Consider the following 8,175-nt stretch of genomic DNA (forward strand, 5'->3'; position numbering starts at 1 on the left):
AGCGACACCAGAACTTGGGGTGACCGTTGAGGGAGAGTGCCAGGTCATTGAGTTTCATGGTGTAAGTGAGGTTCCTGTTCAGGGATTAAAAACCTTGAAGTTGGAAGGTGCAATTGAGGGAATTCCGATTACGGTGTTGGTTGACAGTGGCGCCACACACAACTTCATTTCACAAAAATTATGTCATGCTTTAGGTCTTCCTTCTACTTCTTTCTCTGGTATCAATGTGAAACTTGGGGATGGTCACCGGGTGCTAATTAACAGGAAATGCACTGCTCTTCAAATTTCTTTTGGAACCTTACAATTTATGGTGGAGGCGCTGGTGTTTGATATGGGGAATCTGGACATGGTTTTAGGAATTGAATGGTTGAAGACATTAGGAGAAGTTACGCACCATTGGAATCTTCAATACATGAAGTTTAACTATCAAGGAACTGAGGTACAATTGAATGGGGTTTCTTCACAGGAGAATGGCCAAGAATCATTGAAGGGCTGGTTGTCTAAAAGCCACAAGTCTCTACCTTCCAACTATTGTTAAACACTGATCAAGAGGAAGCTACCCCCCTTGCTCCTAACCCTTTACATGGTGTTGAATTACATAAATTGTTGTGTTGCTTTGAGGAAATTTTCCAGGAGCCAAAGGGACTGCCGGCATCTCGATCGTATGACCACGCCATTAATTTGTTGCCAGGACAAGGCCCAGTCTGTGTTAGACCTTACCGTTATCCCCATGTGCAAAAAGAAGAAATTGAAAGGCAGGTGACTGAATTGCTATCAATGGGAGTCATTAGACCCAGCAAGAGTGCGTTTTCCAGTCCGATAATCTTAGTGAAGAAGAAGGATCAGACTTGGCGTATGTGTGTAGATTATCGCGCTTTGAACAAAGCTACTGTTCCAGATAAATACCCGATTCCTGTAGTGGATGAACTGATCGATGAATTGAAAGGTGCCCAATTCTTTACTAAACTTGACTTGAAGGCAGGATATAACCAGATACGGATGCATCCTGATAGTGTTGAACGAACGGCTTTTAGGACCCATGATGGCCACTATGAGTACTTCGTCATGCCATTTGGGCTCACTAATGCCCCAGCGACGTTTCAGGCAGTGATGAATGATATATTTAGGCCTTTCCTACGTCGGTTTATTGTAGTTTTCTTCGATGATATTTTGATTTACAGTCCCTCTTGGTCGCAACATCTAACGGATATGTCGGTGGCCTTACAAATTTTAAAAGACAATGGCTTCAAGGTAAATGGGAAGAAATGCATTTTTGGCAAGCCTTCGGTGGATTATTTAGGTCACATAATTGATGGTCGAGGTGTGTCTATGGACCCATCCAAAATTCAAGCTGTTCAAGATTGGCATACTCCAAAACATGTCAAGGGTGTACGAGGTTTTCTTGGTCTCACGGGTTATTACCGAAAATTCATTTGTCACTATGGAAGTATCGCTAAGCCCTTGACGGATCTCACGCGTAAAAATGCTTTTTGTTGGAACGCTTTTGCTCAACAAGCTTTTGAGGAGTTGAAAACAGCTATGCTGATAGCTCCCGTCCTGGCATTCCCGGATTTTACTGCCCCTTTTGTAATCGAGTGTGATGCGTCTGGTCATGGAATTGGGGCTATGTTAATGCAAAATCATCGTCCTATTGCTTTTTTTAGTAAAGCGTTGACAGATGGAAACTTGTCGAAATCTGCCTACGAACGGGAGATCATGGCTTTGGCCTTGGCGGTGCAACATTGGCGTTCTTATTTATTAGGAAGCCGTTTTGTTGTGTATACGGATCAAAAGAGTTTGCGACACTTGCTGCAGCAACGAATCACCACACCGGATCAACAAAATTGGGTTGCCAAGCTATTGGGATATAATTTTGATATCTGTTATAAGCCGGGTAAGGAGAATCGGGCAGCAGATGTTTTATCGCGTCGAGATGAAGTTGGGGAGTTTTCTGCACTACTCTCTAGTTCGGTTTGGGTCCAAGGGGCTCAGTTGGTGGCAGAAGCGCAGGCTGATCCTCAGTTAAAGTTGTTGATCAATAATTTACAGCAAAATCCCAACAAACACCTAGGCTACTCTTTATGCAAAGGCGTCCTATATTACAAACAGCAGTTAGTAATTCCTAAAACTTCTCAATTCATTCCTTTGCTGTTGGATGAGTTCCATAAGACTGCTTCAGGTGGTCATTCGGGTTATTATCGCACATATCGTCGGTTGGCAGCCAACGTTTATTGGTCGGGCATGAGTGCAACGGTCCAACGTTATGTTAAATCTTGTGACATTTGTCAGCGTTGTAAGGCTAGTTCATTGGCGCCGGGTGGTCTTTTACAACCTTTGGAGATACCTGATGTTATATGGGATCATGTGTCGATGGATTTCATCTTAGGTCTGCCAAAGTCGAGAGGATTTGACGCTGTTTTGGTGGTAGTGGATAGGCTGTCTAAGTACAGCCACTTTATTCTTTTAAAGCATCCGTATTCGGCTCGTATGATTGCGGAGACTTTTGTTCGTGAGGTGGTTCGTCTCCACGGGTTACCAAAGTATATTTTAAGTGATAGAGATCCTTTATTCCTCAGTCATTTTTGGCAAGAAATCTTTCGTTCGCAAGGGACACAATTGCATATGAATTCTTCGTATCACCCAGAATCCGATGGGCAAACTGAAGTTATCAATCGATGTTTGGAAGCGTATCTTCGTTGCTTTGCCATTGATCAGCCCCGTAATTGGTCATTATGGATTCCTTGGGCTGAGTTTTGGTATAATAATACCACTTTCCATGGCTCTACTGGTATGTCTCCTTTTGAGATTGTGTATGGGCGGACTCCTCCTTCGGTAGTGCAGTATATTCCGGGGGAGATTCGAGTTGAAACAGTGAGTCAAGACTTGAAAGATAGGGATGAGGCCTTGAAACAATTAAAAGCTCATTTGCATCGAGCTCAAAGTCGTATGAAAGAGCAAGCGGACAAGAAGCGTAGAGATGTAAGCTTTGGTGTGGGGGAGTGGGTTTATTTGAAGCTAAAACCTTACCGCCAAATATCAGTTGCTCAACGTATCAATCAGAAACTCGCAGCGAAGTATTTCGGCCCTTTCAAGATAGTGGAGTGGATTGGCATGGTGGCCTATAAATTGGAGTTACCTCCTTCTTCGAAAATTCACCCGGTTTTTCATGTCTCACTTCTTAAGAAAGCGGTGATTTCAGACGAGGTGGAAAGTACTCTGCCAAAGGAATTAGAGCTGGAAATTTCAGACCAGTGTGCTCCAGAAGCTATTTTGGCTAAGCGTTCTGTTTTGCAGCAAGGTGAGTCGATTGTGCAATGGTTAATCCAATGGAAAAACCAACCCTTTGAAGAGGCTACTTGGGAAGATGCATTGTCAATTCAAAGTCAGTTTCAGGGTCTTAGTCTTGAGGACAAGACTCTTATAGATGGTGGGGGTAATGATACAGATCATCACATTAATTCTTCTACCTTGGTTCATTCTAGTAATGGGCCTAAAAAGTGGAAAGTATATTCTAGGAGACCTAAGGGTATTATGGGTAATAAAGTGTAAATTGTAGTGAGGTGGCAATAGTTAGTTACTGCCTTGGGGAATGGGCAGATGGTTATATTAAGAGGTGTGTGTGTGTACGGGTTATGATTGTAGAATCCTCTATTTTGGCTCCTAGCGCATAGCCTAGTGAGGGAGGAGGATTTCCTGGAAATCCTAGTTTGTTAATGTAATGGGTGTTGCATCATTTTTCTAATTAATCAACTATCTACTATTCTTCTCTTCTATTTCTTTTCATCTTGTTCTTAAGTTGAGGATTCTCAACATATATATTTGTATATACTGCACAAAACTTCAATTACAGACATTAAAAAAGTTTTCCATAGGCAGCAACACATAGGCTGCTGTCTTCGGTAGCTTCACTAGCTGCTATTGCGGAAAACAACACTACAGTCCCCGACCTCGACCCTGACCCCAACATCAATTGTTCGGGTTTTTTTTTTAATTCTATGGATGAAATTTTGATTTCCATTTTTCTAAAAGTATAAATGAGTCTTTGTTTCTTTATTAATTATTTTCCTACTTAATAGACTATTTTCCTAGTTCAAGATTGTTTTCCTACTTTACAAAATGTTTTCGACAGGTAGTAGCACATAGGTTGCTGCCTTCGACAGCTCCACTAGCTGCTATAGCGGTTGTAGTCCTCACTTAACAAATTGTTTTCATAGATTCTGATAGGCAGTATTTTGGCAGCTTCACTAGTTGATGTCGATGTCGACCCCGACCCAATTAGCTTCAATACACGAATATCCCTTTATCATGTCTGTTATGCAAACTCCACCTGTTTCAATACACGAATTTCCTATTATCCAATTAGCTTCTGATACGCAAAGATATGTTTGCAATTTGTCAAATCCAATTCAATTGCTGAGTTAAAAATGGAAAAATGTAATGGACGAGACTCTTTAGTGGAGCATGGCCTAAGGAAGCTTGAACCCAGTTTGAAAATTTTGACCTGTGCAGTCTGGTTACTAGTAGTTGTTATCAATTGACTGATTTTTGCTTATACATGTTGCATGGTAATCTTTGTTATGTAATTTTATGGTTTGTGTCTGTTCTGTATATATTAATATCTGACTCCTGCTATCTCTTATTTGAAGTTTGAACATATCTATTAGTTGTCAGCCATGGTTTTTGCTAAGGCATTTGCTAACAGTATCACAATGGACTTTGTCGCGTACTCTTTTTAGCTCTGTCTCCCAACTATATTATTTCATGTGATCCTTTTGCAATTTGCCTATATAGTTGGATTTTCATATTCTGGGTAGCCATTATTTTTGCATCTCCATATTTCTGATGTGTGTTGGGATCTTATATTCATTTACATCCATTCAGTCAATGGTCTGCTTTCTTTGAGGTCGTTAGTTTCCCTCTTAGTAATACCTCAAGGTGGACTTTTGGTGCATTTCTTTAAGATCACTCCTTTCTTTAGCTTGAGTAAAAATGAAGCCTTTATTTTTTGCAAGCAACAAAGAGAGGGAGACATTTCTAATCGAACTCTATTCTTGAGACTGTAGGGTTAATTAAAAATGAGCACTAAATTTCTATTCCACAAGAAAGAAAAATGCCCAAGTTTGGGTCACTAGCTGATTTGAAGATGCAGGGTCCTACAACTAGATCCAGATCAATGGCTGGTAACACAACCATAATCTTAAAGTTACCCTAGATTGATAGGGTTATTTTTATTGAATGTATACTCTTGTTGGGCAGATTAGAGGTATCACGGACTTCCCATTTTAAGTAAGGTTTTCTGTTTATATGTCAGTGAGGTGAATATTGTTTAGAGAATCATGATAATCATAAGAATAGGTATGTGTTCGTTTTTATTTGGTTAGATATGTTTTGATTGGATGTTACTCGGTTATAAGAACTCAAATGCTTCTCTAAATGTCTGCATTTTATTTAAATCATATTTTTTTTTGTTGTTTTCTTGTGTCCATGATATTTATTGGTTGTGTTTTGTTTGTTTTTATGTTTTTATTTTACAATCAAGGATTGAAGAGTTGTCATCTACCGATGTTGAGTAAGAACCCCATGTCCGAAGATGCAAAAAAGCAATTCAAAATGGAAATCATAGATGAAGTTAAAAATGAGATTAGAGAGGAAGTGAAGAATGAACTATCAGCTCATCTTGAATTTTTTGTACAGATGTTGAGCCTTATAAACCTAGCACTCAATCTAAATTTGGATGGTGTTCTTTCTACAGTTCGTTCAAATGAACGTGACGATTGATTTATTTATGCGTGTGATGATACTTTAGGATTTGAGATTTTATTATTTAGGTACTGTTGGATATTGATATTTAGGTACTTATGGATTTTGTTGCTTGTGGATGTTTATTTAAACAGGCGGTGCTTTTTGGATTATAAATATCATCGTTGCCTTTATGTCGCAAACATTGTTGCCTTCTACTCTAAATCTCGTTGCATTTCTAAACAAAACATCGTTGCATTAGTAAATGAAAATCATTGCCATAATGTTACAAAATGTTGCATTTGTAAGAGAAACATCGTTGCTATAATGAAATTCGTTGCCTTTGCTATAGATTTGTGTTGCTTTTGCTAACCAACAACCATTGATAAAGAAAAATAATTGTTGCCTTAGACAAAAAAGTCGTTGCATTCGTATAACATTAGGTATTGCGAATGGTTAAAAAGTCGTTGCCTCACCTATAAAATACCGTTGCTTTTGGACCCGAAATAGTGTTGCCTTGCTTACTTAAGGCAACGACTAGTAATTGTAAAATCGTTGCATTAAGGTTCATGTTTCGTTGCCTTTAGTTGTATCCTTTAACTGTTGCACTTGCTCAAAACTATAAGCAACGATATCTTCATTGTTGTGTTAGAGAATATTTTCATTGCCTTTGAGAGAAAAAGCAACCGTGAATTAACCAACGAAAATAAATTGACCAAAATCGTTGCCTTAGATGTAGGCTGCTTCTCCCAAGTCTTTCATGGAGAAATTACTCGATAACCAAACTTTTACTGTTTGCAACATTGCAACATCGTTTCCCATAAGTAGTATATCATCAACATATAGTACTATGAAAACGACTGAGCTCCCACTTGTCTTCTTGTAAACACAAGTCTCTTCTGAGTTTTGTTCGAAACCAAATTGTTTTATGGTTTCATCAAAACGTTTGTTCCAGCTTCTAGATGCTTGCTTGAGCCCATAAATGGACCTTTGAAGTTTGCAAACCTTGGTTGCATTCTTCGACGTGAAACCTTCAGGTTGCATCATGTATACATCCTCAAGTAGGTTTCCATTTAGGAAAGCTGTTTTCACATCCATTTGCCAAATCTCATAATCAAAATGAGCGGCAATTGCAAGCAATATTCTGATGGATTTGAACATGGTTACTGGAGAGAAAGTCTCGTCATAGTCAACACCTTGCCTTTGACGATATCCTTTCGCTACTAACCTAGCTTTGTAGGTATGTCTGTCTTCTTCTTGAAGATCCACCTACACGCAATGGGTTTTATCCCTTCGGGTGGATCAACCAAAGTCCACACTTGGTTAGTATACATGGAGTCCATTTCAGAATTCATGGCTTCAAGACATTCTTTAGATTCTGGACTAGTAAGAGCTTCTTCGTAGGTTTCGAGTTCATCGTCTAACACGGGAACCAGTTCGTCATCTCCCACTAGAAAACCATATCTAACTGGGAGTTCACAAATTCTTTGAGACCTATGAGTGGGATATGACACTTGTGTTTCATCTAGTGAAACGGGTTCGGGTTCAACTTCTTCCGCGTTTTCAACATGTGATTCCTCTTGAACTTCTTCAAGTTCAATCACGCTTCCATTCTGTGTTTCTTCCAGAAACTCTTTCTCTAGAAACACCGCGTGTTTGGGTACTATTACCTTTTGGTCATCTGGATGATAAAAGTAATATCTCATAGTTTCCTTTGGGTATCCAATGAAGAAACACTTGTCAGATTTGGGATCTAATTTATCTGACACAATACGTTTGACGTACGCTAAACGTCCCCATATTCTCATGAAAGAGAAGATGGGTTTTCTACCAATGAACAGTTCGAATGGTGTGGAACTGGCGGATTTGGTTGGAACTCGGTTTAAGGTAAATAGGGCAGTTTCTAGGGCATAGCCCCAGAATGATTTTGGAAGAGAAGTGGTGCTCATCATGGATCATACCATATCTAGTAAGGTGCAATTTCTCCTTTCTGATACACCATTGTGTTGTGGTGTATAAGGAGGTGTCCATTGTGAGCATATTCCACATTCATTTAGATAACTCATAAATTCTTCAGAAAGATATTCTCCACCTCGATCAGATCGAAGTATCTTGATAGTCTTTCCTGTTTGATTCTCAACTTCATTCTTAAAGAATTTGAATTTCTCAAAAGCTTCTGACTTGTGCTTCATCAAATAGATATAACCATATCTGGTATGATCATCTATGAAGCTAATGAAGTATCTGAATCCTCCTCTTGATTGGACTGACATAGGACCACATATATTAATCCTAGAGTGTCTGATACACGCTGACCTTTATTGCTAAAGGGTGTCTTTCTCATTTTTCCTTTTAAACATGACTCACATGTTCCCATTGATTCAAAATCAATTGAGTCTATAAGCCCATCTTGATGTAGCTTAAGCATGCGTCTCT

This window comes from Euphorbia lathyris, chromosome 9, assembly GCF_963576675.1.
Source record: "Euphorbia lathyris chromosome 9, ddEupLath1.1, whole genome shotgun sequence".
NCBI classification, from domain to species: Eukaryota; Viridiplantae; Streptophyta; class Magnoliopsida; order Malpighiales; family Euphorbiaceae; genus Euphorbia; species Euphorbia lathyris.